A 26,586-nucleotide genomic window follows, 5' to 3' on the forward strand; every position below is an offset into this window, starting at 1 on the left:
ACCAGACTCCAGCCTCCTCTTCAAACCAAAGTCTCCTGCTCAGCTGGGAGGAATGCTGCCCTGTCTGGTTATCGCTTGTGCCTGCGGCTGCCTTGTTGCCCAGAGCAATGCCTGCTGAGCTGCAGTGTGTCCCTTTGTGGCAGCTGGAGACAAGGAAACTACTGGGTGCAGCAGCACTGCTTGCTAAATGATTTTGGTGTCTGCTAGGGCAGGGGGTGGGAGTAAGTGTAATGGAGCTCCTGTGGAAGAGCTGGGCAGGAGAAACCTTTCCAGTGACTATATAGTGCCTATATAGAACAAAGCAGCATACTTAATTTGTGTTGCTGGAGCTTGGACCAAGCATGGGGCAGATGTGCACCCAGACCTTGCTTAAGCTGGGTAGACGCCTGCTGAATTGTTTGTCAAACATGAGAATAAAAGGAAAAGGGCTGCATCGAACCTTTTTCGAGGATGTGTTTTAAAAATAGCTTGCATTTCTGAAGTGAGCAGCAGTTGTAACCAGGGTTTGAAACATTGGCTCTGTGCTTAGAAGCCATAGTGGGAAACACCTGTGCTGCAATACACCCTGCAGTATCAAGGGATAAAATGGTTGGGTGCTGCTCGCTTACTGTGCTGTTTGTTGGCTGCCGAGGGGCTTCTCCTTATGCTCTAGGTTTGCCTTAGTGCTCCTATTGCTGCTCAGTTCCTGCTTTTTTTTTTAATCAGGAGGAAAAAAAAATCATGGCATCATAGAATGGGTTGGGTTGGAAGGGACCTTTAAGCTCATGTAGTTCCAAACACTTGCTGTAGTCAGGGGCAGCTCCCACTAGACCAGGTTGCTCACAGCCCATCCAGCTTTGCCTTGAGCCCCCCCAGGGGAGGGGGCATCCACAGCCTCGCTGGGGCAGCCTGTTCCAGTGTCTCACCACACTCACAGTAAAGAATTTCTTCCTAATATCTAGTCTAAACTGGCTTGATATCTGTATTTCACTGCTGTTCAAGTGATGCTGAGCCTCTGGAGTAGGAAAGAATGTATCTAGTTTGTCTTAGCTCAGTTTTACCCACTAGAGCTGTGGCATGCAGTTGAGACACCGATGCTGTCTTCAGACTAAGGAAGACACTACTGCACTAATGTGCTAATTTTATACTCTCGCTTGGCAGGTTGCCTTTGTAATCAAAGGGCTGGAAATTTTTCAGTTTGAACAAAATGTTCTAAGTAGCAGTTCTCGTGGTGGAAATGGGTTTGGTATGGGGTGCTACCTTCAAAAGAAATCCATCTTTCCATATCTTCTTGAGTCCAGTATTTTTTAACTATTGTTCCATTTCCTGACTAAGAGAAATTGTGGTTGTGATCTGGCTGAGACTTACCTGTGAGGTTTCTTGAGCAGAGTTGGATCTCATTGATCTCTAACCCTCTGATGGGAATGGAAAGAGGGCTGATTTTAGGAATGTTGGTTCTAGCACATTGCAGTGGGATCGCCCTGTTATGTCATTTCCACCCCTGGCTGGTTAATAACTCTGTAGAGCCTTGGTTTGGTCAGAATACAAAAGCTCATTCTGAGCATTTGCTGTATTCTGGTGAGTTGTACATACCTGGCGTGTGGGGAATTATGCAGCTGAGAGTTGATGTCTGTTTCTCATCAACAGTGTAATAGTAATTAAAAACATCTCTTAATTCCTTAGGGATTTTTGTCCTTGGTTTTAGGGTACCAGTGAGCACTGACTAGAGAACATATGCATCCAGATATTTTTTTTCCCAGCTGAAATATCCATGAGTGCAGAACAGTCACAGCGCAATCGCGTTTTTAAAGTGGTTTGAAATGAAATGTTAACTCAAAGGCCAAGTTCTGTTACTAGAAAGCTTTAAGCAAATGGCAGAATTGCTTCCAGGTTGTACGAAAGTTTTGTCCTTCTGTTGCCTTTTTTAAAAGTATCTCCCAGTATTCTTCAAACTATATAGATACTATAATGAGAGCTGGCTGCTAAACTTTGTTGCTTTGAGTTTGAGATGAAACAAAGCTCTGTGTGCCATATGTTAAAAGGACAAGCAGATTTGACAACAAGAACGTGTTCCATCTCCTTGCATTTTGGCAAGGCTCTGTAGCCTTGGAGGGTGGCTGTAAGAAGGGGGGAATCAGGGAAGATGCAAGAGGGACACAGCTTCTAGCTCTTACAAGTGTTTTAGGAGGGGGCAAGAAGAGGAGAACCAGCACAGAAGGGTGGAAAGGTGGCACTGGAAAAATCCTTTTAAATAAAATCTCATGCTCTTAACGTTCTCTTGAAAAGGTATTTTGTGTTCTTGTTCTTTCATTGTTTGGTAGATTAAATAGGTAGTTGCCAGCTCAGGTGGGTGTAAATCTAACCTTCTTGTTCTTTGGAGAATATGATCTTGAGATGTAGGAGTGGTGGAAGAGAAGTTATGTTCGCGTCAGCATCTCACTAGCCAAAGGCTGCTGTAGTCTGACCTTGCTGAAGTGTGCTGGCTGCAGAGTGGNTCTCTTGAAAAGGTATTTTGTGTTCTTGTTCTTTCATTGTTTGGTAGATTAAATAGGTAGTTGCTAGCTCAGGTGGGTGTAAATCTAACCTTCTTCTGAGATAGGGGATGTGAACTGGAGAGGTGGGAGTGGTGGAAGGGAAGTTATGTTCGCGTCAGCATCTCACTAGCCAAAGGCTGCTGTAGTCTGACCTTGCTGAAGTGTGCTGGCTGCAGAGTGGACTCTCACTTGGTGCAGAGCTGGGCTTGGCAGATTGTGATCACCATAGAAGTGATGACTGCCTTGCCATGACCTGTGATAAAGGTGTGCAGGGGATTGCACGTGAACGGTTCAGCCGTCCTGGCAGCCTGTGTTTCTCTGCTGTTCTGAAGCCAGCAGTGTTCCTTTGTACCTCTGCTGGGGTGCAGGGACCTTGTATGTAGTTCCTTGTGCTGCAGCAGGCCGTGAGGGAGCCAGATGGCTGCTGGCTCTGCAGAGCACATGGCAGCCAGCTGCAGGCAGAGCCGAGCAATGAGCACCGTGCAGGCTGGCCCTTGGTACAGCACTGGGCTGAGCAGAGGTGCAAGGCCTGTGCTCTGCAGGGTCAGGTGTCTGAATTCACCTTTGAATGGATCTCCTCCAGTCTTGTTACTTCAGATGAATAGTACAGATCTTGTTCTTCTGTCTTTCTGTACTTTAGTCCATACAGCTTCTTGGCTGAACATTTGTTTGGCTTAAGGGGATCCCTATGGCTTTCTCTCTTTCCACCTCCGAAATCTTCTTTCTCCAGGCTCCTTTGCCTGTCGGTATATTACAGCTGCTGCCTCATCCCTGAGTTGCACAGAGCACTGTATCTCTTTCAGATAAGAAAGACTGTGGAAGCAGTCTGTACCTGTACTCCTGTAGCTCTCTGAAGCTGGGATGGGGCCTGCCTAACTGCAGTCACCTAGGTCATGCCAATTCCTGTGCCTCATTCCATGCATCGACTTAGCCTTCTGCTCTCAAAAATGGGCGACACAGCAATCACTCATATGCCATAATAGTGTGGTGCATTCACTGCATGAGCCTCCACTGCTCCTTGGTGTTCTTTCTGCAGCAGGTGGTTATGCTGGTGCTTAATTTGGCTAGGCATACCCAGGGCACTCTTAAAGAGTAGGCCCTTTATGCTGGTATTGTTAGGCACAAGATCCCTGTTCTACTCGGATCACAGTACTGTTACGCTCTGTTATTTTGCAGATGTGTCCGTGTCAAACAACTAGGTGACAAAGATCATATCAAAGCAAGTGTTCAAGTGGCTGTTTAGCTTGCATTGCAGTGAACCATCGCCATGTAACCACAACTGGGTAAAGCAGAAGTGCCGATGAGCTTTGGAGGTGGTAGGAATAGAGCCTCTGAATAGCACAAAGTCTTTGGCTGTAGCCAAGCTGAGCTAGCGGGTTAGTGAAGCGAGCAAGGGGATGAAATAATGGTCATAGACAGACCCTGAAAAGGACTGGATGGGGGAAGCTGCCAGCTCACCAGAAATGGCTGTTCTGTGTGGTTGTCTGACTAATTGGCAGCGATGGGGGAAAGAGCACGTAGGACACTGGGATTTCGTGCCAGTGTCTGAAGGGCTCGGGGGCTTGTTTGACCATTGGAGATGGTTTGTGAAGCTGGTTGGCCTTTTCCTTCCAGTGCTTAGAAATGTAATGAAGGGAGAAGATAGGACATGGAGGGGAGAAAAATAATTTGCTTTCCCTTTTTCAGTAGTTTAAGGCTTTGGACTGTAGGATTATAAACTTGTGTTGGGATTAGGGAAAATGGACTCTCTTGCCTTCAGAGTTCATGACTCTTGGTACCTCTCTCCTCATAGGGAATCATGAGATGCTCATGTGCAATGAAGAAAGTAGCCACTATTGATAGGTAGGGCAGGTCTTTCAGTACACAGTTAATGCAGATATTAAGGTGAGTAATAAACAGCTCTGCTCTGCATGTGTGTTCTATGTAGCTGAGCCTTAATTGAGTTCTTGTGGATCTTCTTCTGATAGCCCCCAGCTGGGTCAACCCTCTTATGCAGTGTATGTTGGGCTTAGATGAATGAGAAGCTAGTTGAGATAGTCTCAGCTTGGTATGCAGATGTGGTGTTATTTCCTCCCCTTCCTCCCCCTTCTTGTCCTTGTTCTGAAAAGCATTCTTCATTTGATTTTTTTAATTTATTTTGGAAAATAGAGAAATATCAAGGCTCCTTTTAATAAGGGCAGGTAAGCTTGGGTTAGGTTACTTTGCCCCACAGCGAGGAACACTGACATCGGAAGGTAAGGTGGGGAGGGAGGAGAAAACTCAAAAAAAGGGCTTGGTTTCTTTAAGCAAAGTCACCCAGAATGTTGACATCTGAGGATCATTTCTACTTGGCATAGACTGTGACAGGTGTTTCACCATAGGAAACTCATTACTTGACTTCCAGTGTGACCTTGGGCAGAAAAGTTGAACCTTTTAGTTTTATGTTTTCTGTTAAAGCTAACTGTTGTTCAGCATGTGGGTGGAGCGGAGAAGCAGGCTAAAGCACTGCAAAATAAAGCAGACAATGTTTTACAAAGCAGGGCTGGAATCCCCCATATAATTTGGTGGCAAGTAAGATGAGGGAGAGGAGATGCCAGTGTTTGTGGTCTGTCTTGTTAACAGAATTGATGTATCTGAAGTTTGATCTGACCACAGTGGATTAATTCATGTTCTAAAAGTAAGACAGGAAGATATTTTCCGTCGTAATCTATGCTGTGAAAGTCAAAAGCATTTCTTACGGCAGAATATCTAAGGTGTATTAGCTATTCCACTGTGAATTCCTGGTAGAGACAGCGTGCTATAGCTTTACTGCAAAGCAGGTGCTGGGCTTGTCTAGCAATTGCAGGGAGCTGCCTATAGGTATGTGCTAGGAGTTGGGAAGGGAGAGAGAGATCTCAGCAGGGAAAGCAGGAGCTAGATTTGCACCTTCCCTTTCAGGCTGCTTGGAAGGAAGAGGGATACACAGCAAATAAATGTGTGTTGGGGTTAAACTCTGTGCCGGACCAGTGCTATGCATTATGAATAGCACTGACTGCTCTCAAAGTTTAATCCTGTTCCTCTGCTCTTAATGGAGTAATAAGGGGCTGGAAGGCTTCCTAGGCTGTCCAGCTCGGCCTGTATAAGGGCATGTTTCTTCAGGTTACCTGAACAGGTTGATGGTGCTGCCTCTCGTGCTTGTTTGTGTAAGAGAAGCTGTTCCTGGGACCACGAGATGAGAAAACCTTCCACCCTGCTTTTGCTTTGTCCTGTGCTTTTAGAATATTGCTTCTGCAGGGGATGCCTGGCATGGTGGAGCAACTGTAGTGCTGGAGCTTGTTGGAAGAGAAACCTTCTTCCACCTTAAGCAGAGGGTTTGGAGGATGTGACTTGGCAGTTTCTCTTCCACACTTCCTTCTGTGACTGCTTTACCAGAGGGTTTCTGAGGATCTGAAGGCTCATCCTCTGAAAATATTAAAGGGGAACCCAGAATGTCTGAGAAAACAAGAAAACTCTTGAGGCATTGTGTTCTGGCATACTGGAGTCAAGCATGTGCCTGGAGCCCTAAATTTCCTATGCTGAGGCCTCATCTACAGCTAGAGCTGCAGAAGTGATGCTAACAGGAGCGTATTCACTTCTTCTGGACTCTTCTTTAGCTGCCTGCCTAAATAACACCCTCTGCATTGCTAACACCTCTGTCTCGTGCCTCTGAGCTAAGCTAATTTTTCCCTGTGATGGTGTAAAACGGGGAACGAATTCCAAATCTGTATTAAATGACAACTCTGGCACTATCCCCTGCTAAGAGATGAGAGGACAGCTGGTCTGCGGAGACACCGCAGCATTTGTTATTGCTGTGTGTAAGGTAGCCAGAGGGTGCTGAGTGCCTGCAGTATCCTGTGGAAGTCCTTGGTAACGTCAGTGTGTGGCACTGATTCCTTCAGCCACTCCACATAAGGTATGTACCCGTAATTTGGGAATCTTAACAGAGCTTATGTTCAGTCAGCCCTTGGAAAGGAGGGGGTAAAATAGGTCTTAAGAGTTTCTGCTGTCATCTCTGAAAACCACTGTCTGTTAGATAGTGGAATTATCTTGTGCTCAGTTATGATGGTGCCTCAGGGCACCCTGAAGGGCATAAAATCCTTGGTTACTCTGATACAGGGGCATGATGCAAAGACGCCAACTTGGGGTTCAAGACCTACTGACAACTTGCTTTACCATGAAGAGATGCTATCACTATATGGATAAGCAAGACCTGGTCCAAGGCTATGACCAAGTGCACCTTGCTGCTGTAGCTTGGCACGTGTGTTAGGTGAGCATCCTGGTGAGCATACTGGTGAGCAGAGAGGAGGGCAGGAGATCAGAGCAGCAATGAAGTTTCTGCTGTACCTAGCAGTTGAGCAACCATTGTCCTGAGCAGCATGCTGTGGGAAAGGTGTGCTAAGAGAAGAATAAAACCAGCACTGGCTTGGCAACCTGCTTGTTAGTGTGCACGCAAGTGTCTTGGAAATGGTTCATTAAGGTATATTGCTAGCTATACAGAACATCTTGTATCTCAGAGGAATTGGTCTGTAGCGGTACCTCGGTTGTTGTATGACTTTTTGTAGGGTATATCTATCACACTAATAGAAATCATCCAGCTGTCATATCTAGCAACAAAAATCCACGCTACTTTTTCCTGTAAACTTGCTGCTGAATGGTCACAGTGTGAACGCCTTGGTGGACTAAGCCTGAAATGCATGCAGCTGGCTTAGCCCTTGCTTGGTGTGGGGGGGCCCAGGCACAGGTTGGGAGGCTGGCTGCCTGTCTGCAGCTTGTGTCTTTTCAGCACTGGATCATAGAATGTCTTGGGTTGGATGGGACCTTAATGTTTATCCAGTTGCAGCCCCCTCCTCCACTATGGACAAGGAGTTCACCTACCAGGTCAGGCTGCCCATCACCACGTTGTGGCTGTAGTTCTGCATGTAGCAGAGCAGAAGGTGATGTTACTGGAGTTGTGAGAGCGGTCCTTGAGATTAATGTCATTAGTCACATTGTGACTGGCTCTGCTTGAGGGCTTGCAGCATGGTGCTGCTGCTGGCCTGCAGAGCTGTTTCTACTCTACTTGGCTTTATCAATCAGTTAAAAACGAATTTAGAATTTCTGCATTGGCTGTTTGCTCAGCATTGAGGTGGAGGTGTAGGTTGGCTGCTGGCAGGCAGAAATCCCTTATCTGGCTCGCAAAACCCACCTTTCTACTGACAAAACTTGCTGGGAGATAATACAAAGCACAGCTCTGCCAGCATAGCAGGATATATAGTAGGAATGCTCTGGGGATGGTTTTGTACTTAACCGCTATGAAGTAAAACCATGAACATCAGAGCATCAGTACCGTGAACCAAAGTGTGGTGAGATCAGAAGAACAGGACCCCTATGGTCAGAGGACTGTAGGCTGTGCCTGCACCTTTTCTGCTTACTCTCCCAGATTCTGGTGTGACAATATTTTTTCCCATCTTGCTTTTATTATTATTATTTTTTAATGTAGCTGTGAGATTAAACCCACAGTATTACCTAATAGTATCACCTGTGATCCTCCAAAATTACAGATTTGGAAGATACTTGATTAGAACACAGCAGTGTATTAAAAAGTGCCTTCTAAGTAGTCTTGGAGCTTTTATAAGAATAGAGTAAGATTGCAAATGGCAATGAAATATTTCCTGTTGTGTTTTTTTAATGGCTATCTTTAGTGATCTTTTCCAGGTGGCTCACCTGGTGATGGGGTAAGACTTGCTGCTCTGAACTTCACTGATGGATAGTTGCTTGCTTCTGTTTCCTTCATTTTCCCATACATTAGTCTTTGGTGTACTTATTGCTGGAAGAGGATGATAGGCACAGGTACAGTATTCTCTGTTCTGTGGTTTAGCAGTGATAGATCATTAGCTTTGCTAACTAACTTACCCTCCTTAACTACTGCTTTTTCTTCCTGGGTTTTCCAGAAGACCTTGATTCAAGACTTGCATCAAAACAGGAAGTTTGCAGTGCTGTAAATAACTGGGTGGTTCAGTCTGATTTATTTTCTTTTCATCCAACATTTTACTGGTCACATTAAAATTCCTTCTAATGGCTCCAGTTGTTCTGAGCTAGGTGTATAGGCTGCCTCATGACACACAATAACCTATCAAGTGTCATTGTAGAGGTATTTGTGGGAGAGTGGGGTTGGACCTGCCTTGAATCTCCATAGTGTTTTGGTGATATTCCTTGCAAAGGTGCAGTGTTTGAAGTAACAGCACAATGTCAGGGCATCCTTGGATGCAGCCCAAAGGTTGCAGTTTGTCTTACCTGACTGGAGGAAGTGGAGACTCAGTCTGGCAGCCTTTGAGGAGGAGTACACTGAGTGGACACTGGATTTTTGGGTTCTTCATAAAGTTCTGTGGCTGTATTGACTCAGTGGTACCAGTATGACCACAAAGCAACTTCCTTCCACCACAAGAGTGGATGTAAAATGTGGTCTGACTGCTTTTTCCACTGAGTAAAACCGCTCAGTTTGTTCTCATTTTCCATACCTGTACAGGGATTTGAATTATGTCGTGACTGTTCCTGATTGGAGTAGCAGCTGTAGGTAGGCATACTGTACGCTGCAAGGAAACCTCTGGATGTAAGAATGTGAGAGATGCTTTTCTATAGCTCAGATATAAAGGTAAGGTGTCATCTTCTTGCAGTGTTGTTTTAAGTAAAGTTTAAGGTGTGTAGCACAACTCCATCAGCAGATCTGCAGAGGCGTAGGGTTCTGACTTGTTCTTTGTCTTTGCTAAAAAGCTTTTCCTGTGTGAGCTGAGCTAAGGTGTAAATTTAATCTGCTTGGCCTAAGGCTGTGTAACTGTTGTGGAGAAACTCCAGCCAGTTGTGAATGGCTTACTTTTCCCCATCCTTTATTCTCCTTCCTTTGGAGTCTCCTGTTTAGGAAGGGATCTTCTGAGATCATAAAAACTGTAACCGTTCCTAGGTAGGCAAGGCATCTCATGTACCAATGTAAGGCTATGAAGCTCAAGTCTCCTTTCATGGTGCCACTGGAGTAAAAAGTTTCTGTCCCCTCAGGCCAGGAACCATTTTAGGGAGACCTGAGATCTGGGTCACTGGAATGGCTGATGTGAAGCAGCAGTCCTGTATGACCTGTCCAGGTAACTGGCCTGACACCAGTGTCTTCTCCCACCGCCTGCACTGGAACTGGATGGACAAGTTGCATTTGCTGTTGGTGTCTGTACTGGAAAAGTTATGAAATAATTAAGGGCGTGACTGCAAAGCTGCTCTGCTGTGGAACCTTTTTTTTTAAACCTCCTCCACAGGCAGGTGTGGTGATCTTGTCTTGGCAAGCACAAGAGAGATGTGTTCAATGGAAGCCTATTGCCACCGTTACCTCCAGGAGCTCATCACTTCCCTCTGACTTTCTTCTCGGCTTGTATTGCTTTGTGGTGAATATGATCCCAATGACTGTCAGTGCCCATCCTGCATGAATGTGGCAGTGTTTTCTGCCATGGAGCCTGGTATGCTGTGTTGATGATCTTGTACAGGCTTTCTGGCACTGTGCTTGTGTCTGCAAAGTGCTGAGTGTTATTGCAAATTTGAGGGAAAGCGGAGGAAAATTGAGGCACGAAGGAAGATGGTTCTGCCCAGGGAGCAAAGCCTGATTTCCTGCAGTGCATCCCTGTGCCATGTATAGCACTTCCATGAATAGTTTTGCAGAGTATCTTGAGTCCTTTTATTTCTTGTCCTCAATCACTTTCTGGGATAGTTGGAAATAAATCCATTTTCATACAGCTTATTCTTCAGAACTGCAGTGCATATGCTATATAGCAGACAATCTTAGCTTTTGTTGTAAGTGTGCTCAAGAGAAGACATTGGTCTCTTTTACAGTTCCTGGCTGTATAAAGGTAAGGTCTTCATAAATCAGTAATGAAATGCAGGGATTCCCATTCCAAGGAACAGATCGTTAAGGTCTACAGGAAGAAAATAGTTCCCTCTGTTCATTTTAATAAATAAAGAGGTGATTCTCCTGCTATATTTAGTGTTGGTGCAACCTCACCTTGAACACGGAGTGCATTTCTGGGCTCCACGCTATGAAAAGGTTGTTAAGGTTGTTGAAAGCCTGCAGAGGAGGGCACCTAAGCTAATGACACGGCTGGAAGGCATGTCCTGTGAGGAAAGGCCAAGGGCATTGGGATGTCCAGGCTGGGGAAGAGAAGGCTGGATGTTAGGGGGCAAAAATATATATATACATACATACATACACACACACACACACACACACACACATATATATATATATATATATATATATATACAATATATATATATTTGTCTTACTTTATTGTAAGAGTGGTGAGACACTAGCGCAGGATTCCTGGTGAGGTACCTGATGCCCTGTGGCTGTCAGCATTCAAGAGGCATTTGGACAGTGCCCTCAATAATAATGTGCTTTATCTACTGGCTAGTCCTTAAGCGATCAGGCAGTTGGACTTGATGATCTTTGTAGGTCCTTTCCAACTGAATTACTCTTAAGTGTTTTTATGGATGTCTTGTGAATTCTGGGCTTGAAGTCAGAACCCACACAGACGCTAAAAACCCAAGTGGATGATACATTTGACTCGTTCATCAGTGCTAGCATTGTGTTCCAAGAAGGCCAGATAATTCTGTAGGGAAAGATGCAGTACATGAGACAACATTTAGTCTCAGTGGAAAGGTCATGGGTGTAATGTACTAAATGTGAGGACTTGATAACAGGGAAAAAAGAGAGTAATTTGTGCTCAAAATCTGCTTTCTTCTCCCCAAATCCAGCGTGGAAAAAAACAGAAAGAGTTAGAGATGAGAAGCTTTAAAAGGAGATCACTGCTGCACCTGAGCTGTTCAGAGGATTTCTTGTAATTAATTAATTAAAATGTTTGCTTTGTTGAAAACAACAATGGAAGAAGGAACCAACAGTATATGTGGTGATATGCAGTCAGACTTACCTTTAGTCCTTGCAGTTACCATGTCACAGCAAAAGATGTTTTTATTTAGACTGGTATATTGCACTTGTTTCTTTACCCTTGCCTTAGGTCTTTGTGTACTGGTTCAGAGCCCCCAGTATATATAACTTTCTGTTTGAGTTAACAATATGGATACTTTCTATTTCTGACACTTTTTCCTCCTGCTTTGTCTCATTTTAGAGAGATACCAACTGGCAACAAATACACTTGTTACCTTACTGTGCTGTGACGTGCTCGTCTCACTTCAGAATAGCAGCAAATGTACCTTGCATTGAAGAGCTTTATTTGAAAGCATATCTGATGAAAACTGATGTGCTAACTCAGTTATGCGTGACGTGTTTCTAATTCCCAGGCTGGTAAATGAAGTTCATGTTCCTACAGCTGATTTCTTAGCAAAGTTCTGGGAAAGAGCAGGTAGAAAAAAACCAAACACACTTTCCCTGCTTCCATGCCTTGCATATGTGCCCCATGCTACCAAGGATTTGGATGTCTGGGACAGTTCCCTTTCTGATTCACAAGTGTTGTTTTTAGAGGCAAGGCATTGTTGAGAATGGTGATTTCAAGGCCATGTACGATAACACAAAGAAAAGGGAAGAACAGAGGAAACTCCCCATATTTTTGAATGGTGATAGAAGTGATAGAGTTTTGTGGTTACAAGGGAGATATGTACAAAAGAACTAAGCTTATGTAGGAGGAGATTGCTGGTATAGCTGAATTGTGAACTTGGGGATGATAATTGCTGCTTCTATTTCAAATAAATAATCTTTTGTGTTATGGCTTTTAGTGGCCAAAACTGATGGTTCTGTAGGAACAGCAGAAGGGTTCTCTGTCAAAAATATCCCTTCTTAGCAGTGTTAATAGCTCATCCTTGACCTTCACATCTGACTTGCAACCTCAGTTTAGGAAGGTTCACAGTATGAAGGTAGATGTGAACAATTCTAAACCTGGTGAGAGGACAGGTGACTGCCTAAAGGGGGCTGTGTCATGGCATTGTAGTGGTCTGGGTGACTGTGACACATATGCATATAGCGTGTAAGGGGGATAGCTCTGCAGCATTCTTCCTTCAGGAGAAGGCTGCAGGAGACAAATGCTTACATTTTGTCTCTATGTACTATAGCCCAGTATGACGTTCCCTGTCCCATTTGTCTCTCTTCTGCTCTTACAGGGGAAATTCCTCCTTGCAGGTGGTGCAATACAGCAAAGGCACGGTGCCCTTGCGTTATGTGGAGTGTTACTGCAGGGCACAAGCTCAGCCTGCTGGCACGTGACCTGTTTGAGGAATGGAGAGGCAACCTAGAAGCTGTGTGTGAAAGCTTTATCTTTCCAACAGCATCACCCTCAGCTAAGCAAGGATTGGAAGAAAAAGGGTGGCTACTCTGTTCCCACATAGACTGCTTGGGTGGGATCTTCAGAAGGGCTTTGATCTTGGCTGGGAAGTGGGGGAGGGAAGTTACATTGCTGATGTTGAATGGGAACAAGTCTTCCAGCCCTTCTGACTGCAGGCAAAGAACTATCCAAGGGCAGTGAATGGGAGGTGTGGAAACTGCGGTGCTCTGGTGTCACCTTTCCTAGAAATTGCTGCAGAGTTCTCTACTGGAGATAGCACTGATATTTAAACATGCTGTGAAGAGGGAGTGCTGTGTTCTTGGTGCACTGCTATAGTCAAGGTTGCGAGGATTCTCAAATACAGTGCACATCTTACATGGTGTTGCTTAATTATTGTGCCTTCTTGTGCAGGAATAACTTAAAACCTGCTCTCCCAGCATCTGTGCTAGTCTCATATGACTCTTCTACATACTGACTCGCTATTGCATAAGGAGGAGATCCTCGGGGGATCTCATCAATGTCTGTAAATACCTGAAGGGAGGAACCAGAGAGGGTGGATCCAGGCTCTTCTAAAGGGTGCCCTGTGCTAGGACCAGAAGCAGCGGGCCCAAACTGAACCACAGAAAGTCCTGTCTGTCCATCAGGCAGCTCAGTGTGCGTGAGGAGCACTGGCACAGGTTGCCCTGTGGGCTGGAGAGAGTGGGGTCTCTTCCAGAGCCATCTGGATGTGGTCCTGGGCAGCCTGCTCTGAGTGTCCCTGCTTGAGCAGGGATTGAAGCAGATGGACCCAGAGGTCCCTGCCAACCTCAGCCAGTCTGTGAGGTGCTGAGGTGGAGGGGGGAGTATGGTGGGGCTCTGGGCCTCAGCCTAGAACTGCTGTTGGACTGATGTCTTTGGATGAACCTGTTCATACTGGTGGCTGAAATATTGCCTCTTAAGGGGAAGGGAAAATGAGGGCTTTTGGATGGGATTGTGTTTGCAAGTTAAGACCAAAATCAGCAAGCAACTGGCATCTAAACTTTCTTGCATGTAAACTGATGCCTCTGATTCAGGACAGCATCAGGTGCAATGGGATCATCTTGTTGAACAAGCTTGGGACAGCTGGTAATGGGTGTGGAACACCGCAATGAGAAAGCGGATTTGTGAAGTGTTTTTTTAAGAAAAGAAGCTTCTGTCTTCACTTCTCTGTGATCGTTTGGGGGAAAATGTAAAGCCCCGTGAAGTCAGGACCCTGGCAGTCTGACTTAATGTGTGCATAAGCTGGCTGCAGCTCGGGTCTTGGTTGCAGGTTGGCTCAGCTGCACTAGGAGTGGTGATGGCTGGTCACAGCCCTTCTCTTATTGCCTTAAAGAATAGACTACACACTTCTCTTGAAGCAAGAGGCTGTGAAATCCAGATGTCAGGGAAAACCATCTTTCTGTAAATGCAAAACTTTGTGCTGGCAGTGCTACAGAAAAGGTGCAGGCCAGGGTGGAAACAAAGAGGGCACAGCGTTTCTGATGAGTGCAGCCCCTCTTTGCAGGTGAATGCTGCACACACCCTGGCCTGCCGTGCCCTGTGTTCTTCGACAGCCAGCTTTCCTCTCTGGTGCCAGGGTGTCGCAGCTTTTCTCTGCTCCAGCCCACATCTTTACCCGTGAGGCTGTTCTGTTCTCCTGGGAGCTCTGTACAGATATATATATATTTCTTTTTCTTTCCCTGAAGGCCCCAGCAACCTTAGCAGAGTTTAGAGACCAAGAAGCTAATAACTCAGCTTTTCTAAATACTGTCCCTCCCCTGAGGCTCTCTGTCCTCTTTCTGTCCCTGTGTGTTTTGTTTCCCTCGCTGCCCTGTTCTTGTTGTTGCTCTTTTCTCTTCATTTTTTTCCCCCTCTGCATGGATGTGTATAACACCCCATTAAGCACTTTTCTAGAAGCTGGGTGAATTGAAGTTTGGTACTGAAGAGGCAGAACAAGAGAATCTGCATGGGTCACCGATGCTGAGAAGGTGATGGTGTGGGGAAACTGCTGTGGTGGTCAGGGTGGTAACACAGGATGTGGGGTGGAGAGAGCTGCAGAATGCTTCATACAGTGGATGGAGCTCAGCATGGTGCCCTGAGGAGAGCAGCCTGTCGCTTTTAGGGAGTTATCCAGTGGTCACGGGGTGAGGATAATAAGCTTAGCAGTCACGTTTTGAATTTGTCCGGTACAATGTGGGGCAGCTTAATTGATGTATGAAGAGACACAGCTGTATTCCTATCACACAGCTGCTGGAGGCTGGACACTGAGTTTTTCCATTATGTAATTTGTGGGAAAGGAAAACGAGACCTCTCGGCTCTTGCATAGGCAGAGATGCTCTGGCTGCTCTGGCTAAGATGATGGGCTTTGGAAGGAAGGAGAGGGATTCATTTGCTCTGAGTGTGAATTAAATCCAAAAGGAATTTTCTGCAAACTCAAGAAAACTGCGGAATTTTCCGCCTCAATAAAGATATGTTTAAGTCCTGAATTGGATTTTAGTTCTCAGATTGGAGAGAGTAATGGCCTTGAACACAGTAAAATTAAGTTAATTTCGTGGCTGTGTATCAGTGTGTGCGTGAGGGCCGTACTACAGCACGTGATGCCAGAGACGTGCTGCGGGGCAGGTAGGTGTGCTGCAGGCTCCTTTCCTGCTCTGCCGGGCAGCTGCTCCTCCTCCACTGCTGGGGCACCAGACCAGGTTCCACCCTCGGCTTCCCACCAAACCGCACTCTCCTCCTTCCAGCAGGGCTTGGCTGCATTTATCTGCATTGCCAGGCTGGCACTTGGCTGCTTTCTCCTTATCTGCCTCTCCCCCCCTGTTCCCTCCGTGCTCCCTGCTGTGCAGTGATGGCTGCAGAGCAGGGCTTGGTCTTCCCGTCCCCCTTCCCCTGGCACACTGCTTTTTTCCCCCCTCTGCTCCCTTGCTGTTCTTTGTGTGAGTGCTGCTCCAGCGCTCACCACGTGGCTGCTGCATGTCAGAAGCTGTATGTACATGAACTTCTCTCTGTGAACTGGGATGGGGAAGGGGACCATGCCTCAAGTGTGGGTGTGCGGGTACATTTTCCCCGCTTTACTTTTCCCTGAAGCAGAGCAGTGTGCTCTGAGTGCTGTGGGACTCTTTGTGCTTGCCTTCTTGCACATGTCCTAATTGATTTCTTTGTAAATATGCTGTGGTATGCAAACGCTGCCACTGCGGAAGGACCACTTGTAATCCCAAAGCAAGGGCAGCTCAGGAGAATCCAGCATCCTTTTGGGACTGTGCCCACATTTGCTCCTCTGTCTGCCAGTGCTCCTGCTGCTTCCCATAGCCGACATCTCATCTCCCCCAGCCATGGCTCTGTGGCACTCTTTAGGATCACTTATGCTTCAACATGAAGTGAGAGGATGGGCAGAACACAGTGCAAAGTGAGTGCGAGAAGCAGTGAAGAATGAGGTATTGGGGCTCTCATAGTTATCATGCTCTGAAGTTATTAATGTGGGTGCAAGACAAACTCGTTCTGAGAGTCTTTTGGAGGCTGGGGGAGGAGGAAAGAATCCAGCATGCTTGTGTTGGAAAGTCATCTAGTGAAAGTTGAATGTTAGAGACAAAGTTATAAGATCTGTCATGTTTGCTAGCTGCATTTAAATATAGTGCTTACTACTTCTCCAAGTTTGGCAAAAAGGAGGGGAAAAACTGCCTGACTTGTGAAATCCGTAGGAAAAATGTGATCTAGTAGCTTACAGGAGCTGCCTGCATTTCAAGGACACATTAAACCCAGTTTTGTGTTTTTGGATATTTATCCTTCCAGCACCCAGAGTGGTGTGCAGGCAGAAGGAGAGGCACTGCCTGTGCCTTGGGGAGCCTGAGAGCTAATGAATACAGCAGTCATCTCCAGGGAGAACCGGGAGCAGATTGAGGCTTTACAATCTGATTTTGAAATACTGAATGTGTTATTTATGGGCTCCTATTTGATTTCAGCATTTCTGAGGGTGGGATGATGAGGAAGGATGAGCCATAGAGAGGGCTCTAATGCAGGACCTAGGAAACCTGGCTCAGCTCCTGCGTGCCTGGCTCAGCTGTTTGTGTGCTGGTAAAGGCTCCTGTATGACGGCAGGGGTGCTTTGAGGATAAGGACCTGGGAGACCGTCATGGAAGGGGGTGAGAGGAGGATATGTAGCCGTCACAGATGTTTAGAAGTCGGATTTGTGTGGGTTAAACTGGGCATGCTCTCAGCCTGGTGACTGCAATTGCACGCCACGTTGATGCGTGACTCAGATTGCAGGGTGGGATTTGATATATAAGCTGCTCTTACGTTCGCCTTGGCCTGAGGACAGGTGTCTTCCTGGAGATAGCTGCATCAGTATAGCAAGTTGGGGCCTCCTTGCAGAAGCTGCAATCTCTGCTGCTGCCAGCCGAGGCACTCATGTAACCCATGGAGAACCAGCTGGAGGTAGAATTAGCTGCATTAATTGTAGTAGAGCTGAGTTGGCCAGCCCAGCCAGCGTCCTTTGGGATGGCTGCACTGCTTCTTGTCCTCCTTGCTGCCCACAGTGGACAGTAATACTTCGAGTTAGGCAAGAATCTGCATTTTATAGCACTGCTTTCTAGGCACTGGTTACTTTCACTAATCGGTGTGAGCTATCTTAAGAGGATGCTGTAGTGTGAACTTTGGATGGGTGGGAAGGGAAGGGGTGTTACTGAAGACATGGAAAAGTAATCTCTTTGCTAACATGACTCTGACTCGCATGCATTGGGCAATAGAAACTGTCCAGATGGTCCTTAACATGTGGGAAAGCTGAATAAAATGGTGCTTGATTGGGTTGCAGATACTTGTGTGTGCTGTGAAGTCTGAATCTTCACAAGGGAAGCTGGGCCTGGTTTTGGAATAAGGAATTTCAGGGCTTTCTGAGGCTGAGGTTGTGAGTGTGTCTCTTTTAAGCACAGACAAAAGTCCCATTCACTTCTGCCCTGATTTATCCCCTAAAAGTGCTGGGGAATGAGGAAGGGTGGCTGAAGCTGGGAGGTGGGGTATGCTTGTATCAGTGATGTGAATCCCTGCCTTCATGGGGAGGGGGTGAGAAACCCAAATGACACTTGTTTGTTGCTGTTTTTTTCCCCTCCCCTTTCTTATTTTCACTGTTAACAGCTGGATTGTCCCTTTATCAGTATGTAAAGGCAGTATATGAAGAAGAAGGGAGTGGTTGGGGGACTGTGGATATTTACTTTCAGAGGGGTGAATGGGCAACTTGTTCAGTTCTGTGTTAGCTTGGCAATAAAAATGACAGGTGAAACTTGTTGTTTAGTGCTAAACAATATTTAGATGGGGGATGGGGGAAAGGGGGTGAGTGAGTGGAGAAGTCCTTAACTGTATGTATACAATATTGGTCTCTAAATTATCTGCTGCATTTCTAGATAGAGATCTTGGGAGTCATAGTGGGTTTTTTCATCAGCTCAATGGTAATGGTGAAAATGCAAGTGTATTGTTAAAAGCTGTTATGAAAGCATCTGAGAACAAAACAGAACCCAATTATGGCATGCTTTATAAATCTGTGGTGTACCCTTTTCTCGAACAGTGTGTGCAGTTCTGGTTGTGCCCCATTTTCATCCCTCCCTCGTGCATACAAGCTTCTCAGAGCTGTGAGATAACAAGATAAACTGCAGAAACCGTTCTCCTTCTCATTGTGAAGGAGAGGCAGCACCCAGGCTGTCCTGCCTGGAGAACAGATGACCCTGAGGAGTGTGGTAGAGGGTCTGTGAAACGGTATGAGACAAGGAAGAGGTGGGCAGGGCACAGTTAACTTCTGCTTCTCTTGAGCCAGGAAGTGGGGCCACCAAATGAAATGTCTGGGTGGCAGCTTCAGAGCTGAGAAGGGAGTGTGTGCATGGGTTTCCTTTGTTCTTCTTCAGACAGTAAACATATAATTAAATTGTAGCACTCTACCACAGGATGTTGTAGATGCCAAAATTATAAATGGGTTAAAAAAGAATTAGACAATTTGATGGACTTTTTTTTTCCCCCTCCTTCCATGAAAAGCCATTAAATCCTGTGATGCAGACGCAGTGCCAGGCTCAGGAAGTCTCTGCTCTTGCCCTGCTCTCATACGTTATCCCTAAGTGCTGTGAGTGAATAATCTGAGCAGTTCTTTGTGCCGGGCTGAGGGAGCATGGTGGAGGAGCTGGGCTGTAGCTGGGAAGAGCTGGGTGCTGGCTGTGCAGAGAAGTGGGAGGCCGGGTGGGTGCAGAGCTGTGTGTAGGAGTCTCTGATTGCCAAGGAACAGAGGAGGCTGCAGAATTACAATCTATGATAGAAAAAGGAAGATGTTCGTCTTAGCTTTTCTTTCTTGTCAGTTCAGCTTTCAATAGGTTTGGCAGAACCTAAATATTTGTCAGCACTGTAAACCTGGCGCTTAAGGGATTCATGCAAGAATTGTTCCTTCTTATAATTCTTTCAGTGTCGGTTTCTGTATTTGGATCATTCTTGCATGCACGTAGGCATGGCTTGGTCACTGAAATGAAAATGGAAGGGAAACAGCGTGGAGGAGGGAAGGAAGGAATCCTCTTGTCAGGTCAGCGTTCAAGGAGACTGAACAGGAACCAGCAGCAGTTGTCTCACTGGGGCTGTGGCTCAGCTGTCAGAACTACCAGTGTGTGCATTTACCTGCTCTTGGCAGGCTTGGTGCTTTGGGTCAATAGCATGGGGCAGCACATCAACAGAGGGGCAGGGATCCTGCAGGAGCTGCAGCCTGGTGTGCGTGAGCATTGCTCCAGTTCTGTGCTCAGGATTGCATTATATACAGATACCAGCCCTCCTCCTTCTGATTTAAAAAAACAAGCCAAAAAACAGTTCAACATTGCAAATCTTTACATTTTAAAAGGCTTGCAAGATCTTTGTTAAAATCTCACCCAAACATGCATTTTCTCCTCTTAATTCAGTAGTTCAGCTCTTTCTTTAAAGAAACTCTGCCCCTTTCCCTCTCTGTACCAAACCCAGCCATGTCTAGACAAAAGCCTGCTGTGATTAGCAGAGGTGTGATTCTCAGTGCTGCGTATGGGGGGGTGTATTCATACTTCTGATGTTATGCTAATGGATTTCCTGCTCCTCCAAGGGTTGCAGGACTTGTGTATGCAGAACTCATGGCAACGCCTGGATTGGAATTGCATGCATATAGAAAAATAATTTTACACTCTTAAAGTGTATAGCGAAAGGCTGTTTGCTTGTATAGTTATTCAGACTTCATCTCTGGCTGCACATTGGTGCCACCTGCTTGCAGGAAAGAATGAGCGGACTCGTCTCATTCAGGAAAAATATGAAGGCGAGGCCTCGACATCTGCTTGGCTTTGTTCGGCCTGGGCTGCGAGCACAACATGGGCTGCAGCTCCTGCTTGATTGCTGGCTCTTAAACTAGCAAGGCAGCTTGGGCTGGGTATGTTCTTGAGGAAGTTCTTATATATATGTTTTAATCCTAAGATGTGAGGCACAGACTCAGTATTTGAACTCGGTTACTTGAAAAAAAGGGAAATTATTGCTTTCCATGCTTTTTCTCGTTTTCTCTTCCAGCCTTTCTAATGGTGATAGTTTTTTATCACTGCAGAGTGACCTTTGTAATCACTGCTGGATGATTAATCTTTAACAGGGTGTTTCTTTAAAGCAGTATATACATATATATACATTTTTAACGCTGTTGTGAGGTGTGAGATACTGTGGGTTTTGCAGCCCAGTTACTCCAAAGCAATAGGCCCTTCAGTCTGCACGGCTCTGTATCCAAGCCCGAATGGTGGCCTTTGTTTCCCCAGGCAGATTCAGAAATGCCCTCAGAACTTTATTTGCATATAGATTGCAGTGCCAGTCGGGTGTAGTCAAGTATAGGAAGAGCTAACTGCTGCTTAATTTATAACTTCTTAATTAAAAAACCTTCCTTAAGTTGCAGGATTCCCGTTTAGAAAATTCTGCTACATGCAAAGCCGTGCTGTAGCGTGTACAAATATAGCATTGCTAGGAGGCACGGGCTGCTAAAGCCAGGCAGTTCTCAGAAGGCAGAGCGAAGGGGATTGCAGCATTGTGTGCTGAGCTGGAAAGTCACATGCAGGAGGAAGGAGCTGGGCAGCAGAGTTCTCCACGTGGCGTCGAGCTGTTGCTCCTGACACCAATGCCAGCAGCAGGGAAAGAAGGTGGGGATGGCTTTTCTCCCAGCTCTTAATTTTCCTTTAATTCTTTTGTGCCCCATAAGTATTTCATTGCTGTAAATGCTTTGTACTTACAAGGGTAATGCTATGAGCCCAGGCAGTATCAGTGATCCTGTAAGAAATGGCTTTTCAGACTGTGGGAACTATGTCTCCTTTGTCTTGCTTTGCTTCATGAGTACTGTAAACAGGGGTTTTACCCTACGCAGTGATACAAGGTCAGTATCAATAAAGAAAATGCAGAATTTGAGAATTGAAGCATTTGTTTAGTCTCATTTCACTAGAAGTAAATACATTTAGACCCAGTCCAAAACTGCTTTGAACAGCATTCAGCAGCAAAGTTATTCCATGTCAGCTCCAGCTCTACTCCCAAACAGTAAAACGTTACGTTCACCTCTGTATGCTGCAGTGCTTGTTCTATAGATGGTGTCAAGGATTATGTCTTAAAAGTAAGAGGGTGCTGCTTAGACATTTCTAGAACTTGCAGTATGTGATTTAATGATGAATTAATGCCATTTACTGGGAGGGAGGAGGAATTGGAAAGTGCCGTTAGTAACACAGGAACCTTTTTAGGTGGGTGTTCTGCTGTCCTGGGATTTTAGTCTTGGTGTAAACTTCAATAATTCTTAATGAAATACTTTGCTTAGATCTGGATACCTTTTCTTACCTGGTGCCTAACAAAAGACCAGTCAGTACCTGAAGAATTCCCTGTTCTATGGGAAGCATATATATATATTTTTTTGAGCTGTGTTGATTTGCTCTTTCTTTCCTGCCAAAAAAGACAGAACAGTGTGTATCTGTGTCAAGCACCTGGCTGTGCTTTCTCTGAGTTACCTTTTGCTGTCTTAGTTAATAGAGGAATTCAGTAGCAGCAGATGCCCCCTCTTCGTGGCCTGTGTTGCAATGCTCTCACACTGATGTGTTACAGTGTGTTTTTTCTCCTTTGAAACACAGGGCTCCCATAGCTCTGAAATGCCTTATGCAGGCAGTGGAAGGAAAACAGAAAACAAAAGAAAACCCACTACAGACTACTGGAAGGGTTACAGAGGAGGGGTGAGGGCTGGGAATCTTCCCTTGCAGACCTTCATCCTGACTTGGGCAGGGTGGAGCAGTGTGCCTTGGCATCTGCAGGAGACAATTGTACCTCTGAAAGGTCAGGAGAGGTGCCAGAACCAGCAGGGCATGCTCCTGAATGATGCAGCCATGGTGGGAGCATGCAGCATCCTTGGGCAGAGCTGCAAGGTGGAGTAGCTCCCTTAAGTATGGAAACCCAGGTGTGAGCTGGCACTGCTGCTCTGTGCAGAAGCAGAAGATAGGTGATGGTGGTGGGTGGCTTCCTGAGGAGCCTTGGCTCCCTCTGAGTTTATTCTGGCACATTAAGCTTCTAGCTGGGAGAAGGAAAATGAAGTGGGATGTAACAGGCCAGAACTGCACAGCTCTATGCTCTGGGTTGGCTGGGGCTCCAGGTGTCCTGCCTGCCCTCTGTTCATGTGGGGATTGCACACACAGTCCTTCAGGCAGTACAAAGCTGTGCTGTGCTGGAGGGAGAGCTCCTGCCTGTTCCCTCATTTGTTTCTGCCCAGAGAGGTTCCAGCTATGGCTTGTGGCAGTGGGATGAAGTTCTACATGAAGGCAGAGCCTCCCATGTGAGCCCGCTGCTCCCTGTGCACCCGCTGCGCTGTTTGTTTGATCTCACAGCCAACTGATTTGATTTAATAACTCAGGGAGAATGCTGTTTGCTTTTTATTTTGCCAGGTTAGTTTTAGCGAAGCCGCTTGGCTCAAATGGATAAATGCCGGAGCCAAAAGGAGGAAGCAAGCATGTGTGAGGAGAGCAGGGTGATGCTGGCTGGGCAGGGCCCCTCTTCCTGCAGTAGCACCAAAGTGTTGGATGGGTTCCTGCTGATAGATACTGCCTTTATCCTTTGGCCTTCTGACTCAGGTGCTCCAAGGTTCTTGGTTCACCCTGCTGAGTGGAGGTCTGGCTGGGATGAGGAGTGGTGATCTGCGGCCTTCTTTCTGGGCTGATGACTGCAGCTGCTTTATGGCTCACTTGGACTGGGAAGAGGTTTTGGTTAGGTTGGAAGGAACCACAGATGTCCTTGTTTAGTTCCAACCCCCTGAGGAAGTCACTGTGACCTGCAGGGGGGACTGATCAGCGCTGTAGTAGTGGCCTTTAGTAGTTTCCGTTTGAGAACACCTCTATTTCCCTCCTCTAAAAGAAGTCTTGACCACAACACCCTGTTACAGGCTGGGAGAGAAACACACTTCTTGCTCGTGGTCCTGCTGTGTTGGCAGTTTGTGCATATGGAGCAGCATGGTGGCTGAGGAGCCTGCAGGGCTTGTGTCCTTGCTCTCTCTGGAGAAACTCCCAGTACAGATCTGTGGTTTCATGTCAGCATGGGTGTATTCATGATGACAAACTGAGCAGCATGTTCAGCTTATTCATACAGTCTTAATTTTAGCACTAACACAATTTAAGTTTGCATGGAGGAAATAAGAATTTACAACATATGCAGGAAGCCCTTTATGACACACGGATACATGTATGTCAGGCTGCTGGTGAGGTTGTGGGTGTTACTCAGGGATTGCGGGGCTGAAGGCTGTGCTCCTTGGTCTGAGGAGCAGTTCCAGGCCTCAGGGATGAATTGATACACATATCATGGAATTTGCAAGGATGTTTTGAACTCAGTGACCAGGAGTTACTTGTAAGTATCTCCACATTTCTGCTCTGTTTCTTCAGAGGGTCCTGGCAGGACAGAAGTTCTGCTTCCTCCTTGGAGTGAATTCAGTGCAGTGTGTGGCTTGAGGAGGAAGGGAGGGCTTTTAGAGTTCTTTTTGTATTGACACTTTCCTTTTTGTTTTCTACCTAGTTACTGAGCTGGGATTTATCATGTGGGGTCTGAGCTAGGCTTACCTCTGAGGCTTTAAACTGTGTTTGGGTGCTGGTGGGAGAGTGGGGATGACATGTCTGTATCTGAGTGCAGATTGAGCAGACAGATGCTTGTGAGCAAGGCTGTCCCTTGCAGCAACCTTCACAGCAGGGGAAAGATGCTTTAAAGACTCAGAGATGAGACATATTTTGTTTTAAATCAACCTAACACCTCTTGGAGTCTGGCTGATGCTGCTGAATGAAACCTCCCTCTTGTGGTTCCTGTTCTTTTTGTAGCTTTTTTTTTTTTTTCTTCCCTTCTTTGTGGAAATTGTTGCAACAGGTTCCAAAAGCTTGAGAAGAACTGTAACTGCTCCTGGGATTAGGGAACATCAGCCTACAAGCAGAGGAATGGTAACTCAAAGAGCAGCGTTGGCTCTCTGCTTTGCAAATGCACTGTGGTCAGCTGCACGCTGCTTAGATGTGTTCTCCCAGCTCAAAAAAGGAAAAAAAACACTGCTGCTTTTAGGATAATGTTGGCTTATGGGCAGCTTGTCATGCCTCATTTTTTCCCCTTGTACTGCTTGAGTTGTTTGTGGACTTGTGCTGTTAACCAGATCTGTAAACAGGACTGACTTTAAAAATAACCTTTTCTTCACAGGAAGAGCTTTAACCTGGATTTGGCCATCTTTTATTTCTTTGTACAGTCTTTGATAGACTTGTATGTGCCCCTAAGGATACAGAGCAGGGGTATGTTTTGGGGATGAAGGAAGAGGGATGGGGATGGCTATTGAAAAAAGCCATGATCCTGTGCCTGATCAGAGGAGCTGGGCTGCCCATCTCTGCTTGGTGAAGGCAGTGAGAACTCAAGTCCCTTGTGAAGTTTGGCCCTGAAACAAAGCTAAGGAGGTACTGTTTAGAACAGGCCTCATGCCTTGCTCTCTGAGGTGAGTAGTGTGGATGAAAGAGCAGAATTAACTGAAATGTCGGGTGGTCTTGTCTGCCAGTGTACAGCTTCCTTAAATGCAGATTGCCCAGCTGTAACTGCACTTGCAAAGCAAAGTGATCCTTAATTGTTACCATAAAAGAGTAAACCTTGCCTGTCTTAAGTGACTATTTTTATGTAAAATATATAACGGATCACATGTGTTTACCTTTTCCGTTTTGCAGCTAAGGTGTAGGTTTGAATTCACCCTTTGTGTAGAAGAAGGGATGGGAAAAGGAATTCCCTCATGTTTGTGCTCCTCGTGCTTTGTCCCTCTCAGGAGGGGATCCTGAGAGCTGCACGGTGCCCCCTCTTGGACTTGATCCCATGGATCCCTTCCAGCTCAGGATATTCTGTGATGGTGGGGGGTTTCTGCAACTCTGGGGATGGGTTGTGGATGTGGAAAGCTGAGTTGGGACTGGAAGGGTTTGACTTTTAGAGACCCTACTGGTTTCTGTAGGTATTTTTAGGGGATATGAAAGTGCTTTTCAGTGTGATACAAAGTGAGGAGAAAGCCTGCTTTCCTCTCCACATTTCAAACCCTTCACTGAACTAAATAGCAGGATAGATTGTGATGTAGGGAGAGTGAGGAGCAGAATTTGATAAAACAGAGGCTTTTAAGGTTGCCTTCTTTGCATTCCTGGCCTAGACTTGATATGGAGGAGAAAGTAAAATTTAATCCTAAAAGTTGCAGGACTTTTTGTAAAGTTCAAGCTATGTAGTTTTAAATTCAGACACCTTTTGTGTTCAATGTGTGGATGCATTCCACCGAGGCTGTTTTTGTATTTCTCACTCCTGGTTTTCTGCCTAGCATAGATAGTAAAGCACACATACTGTGTACAAAATACCTTGTGTGTGCAGTTGCTATCCGTGGACTGAAAAAAATAGCATAAAAGAAAAAAAAGTGGTATAAAAGTTCTGTATCTACTGCCAGGCTTGCTACAAAAACTGAGAAAATGGTGGTGAAAATAAACTTTGTTATCTGGCAAGGCTTAAGAAATAAGGTAGGATGATGTCTGGGTAATTCAAAGTAAAATTTTAGTTCCTTGTTAGTATGTTACTGGTCTTCCCTCCTCTAATACATGTTATATTTGCTTTAAACTTGATGTTGAACTATTCTTGTCATCTAATCCTGCATGTTCTTAGCTGAGTGGATTTGGTGTTGAGAACAAGTTGCCCAGAGAGGTGGTGGGTGCTCCATCCCTGCAGACAGCCAAGGTCAGTCTGGTTGGAGCTCTGAGCACCTGATGGAGCTGTGGGTGTCCCTGTTTATTGCAGGGAGTTGGACTGGGTGTCCTGTGAGAATCCCTTCCAACTCAAACAGTTTTGTGAATCTAACAGTAATCAGACCATGAATGTTCATGGTACTGTAACTGCTGAACCTCCTGACCTGTTGAGATGGCCAGGAGATGCTGCTGGTGTGCTGGAGATGGAGGAGCAGATAGTGCTCTGATTTCATGGTGTGATGAGATGTCAGGGCCCTGGCACTACATCTTCCACGTCACTAGTATTCTGACACATTGTTTTTTCATGTATTACCAAATGGTGGTGCAAAGAAAATAGCGCTGTGTTGAAATGTTGCATAAAGCTGCAGTGTGACGTGGAGCTCTGCAGTAGCAGGAGTGCTGTGGGCACCCAACAGGAGCTGCCGGTTGCTCTGGGCCGGGGCGGGTGGCTGAGCTGGCTGTGCTGCTGACTCACAGGGCAAGTTTCCTTCTCTCCTCCTCCTCTTCTGATTGCTCAGCACCCAAGAACAGTAGCTTCATGAGAACATGCTGTTG

General features: G+C 46.0%; 1 protein-coding gene across 1 annotated transcript in view; it reads left to right on the forward strand.

Annotated features, from left to right (window-relative positions):
* RCOR1 (REST corepressor 1) overlaps positions 1–26,586 on the forward strand; it is a 76,992-nt gene that overhangs the window by 10,448 nt on the left and 39,958 nt on the right. The window lies entirely within an intron of this gene.

The sequence above is a fragment of the Coturnix japonica genome, chromosome 5 (genome assembly GCF_001577835.2).
Source record: "Coturnix japonica isolate 7356 chromosome 5, Coturnix japonica 2.1, whole genome shotgun sequence".
NCBI classification, from domain to species: domain Eukaryota; kingdom Metazoa; phylum Chordata; class Aves; order Galliformes; family Phasianidae; genus Coturnix; species Coturnix japonica.